Here is a 402-nt window from a genome sequence, read left to right as displayed (position 1 = left end):
ATATATATATATATATATATATATATATATATATATATATATATATATATATACAGCACATCTACTTGTATATATAAAGATGTATAGAGCTGAGCATACACCCCAATAAATACAAACACCAACGATGCATATACACCCCAAAAAAAGAAATAGAAGATAAAAATATATAAACATATAAACATATATGAACCGCATATATATTTTTAATATATAAATATACATATTAAGTACATACAAATGTCTATACACCCCAGAGGTGCCTATACACCCCAGAGGTGCCTATACACCTGAAATGCAGATAAATACAATAGAATAAAACACACATAAACAACACCAATAAAAACAATACAAACAAATAAAACAACCCTAACAACAAAAGCAACAACAATAAAACATAAAAAA

This window comes from Eimeria mitis, genomic scaffold (assembly GCF_000499745.2).
Source record: "Eimeria mitis Houghton genomic scaffold, Emh_scaff4390, whole genome shotgun sequence".
Classification (NCBI taxonomy): Eukaryota; Apicomplexa; class Conoidasida; order Eucoccidiorida; family Eimeriidae; genus Eimeria; species Eimeria mitis.
Note: the sequence above shows the minus strand (reverse complement) of the source record.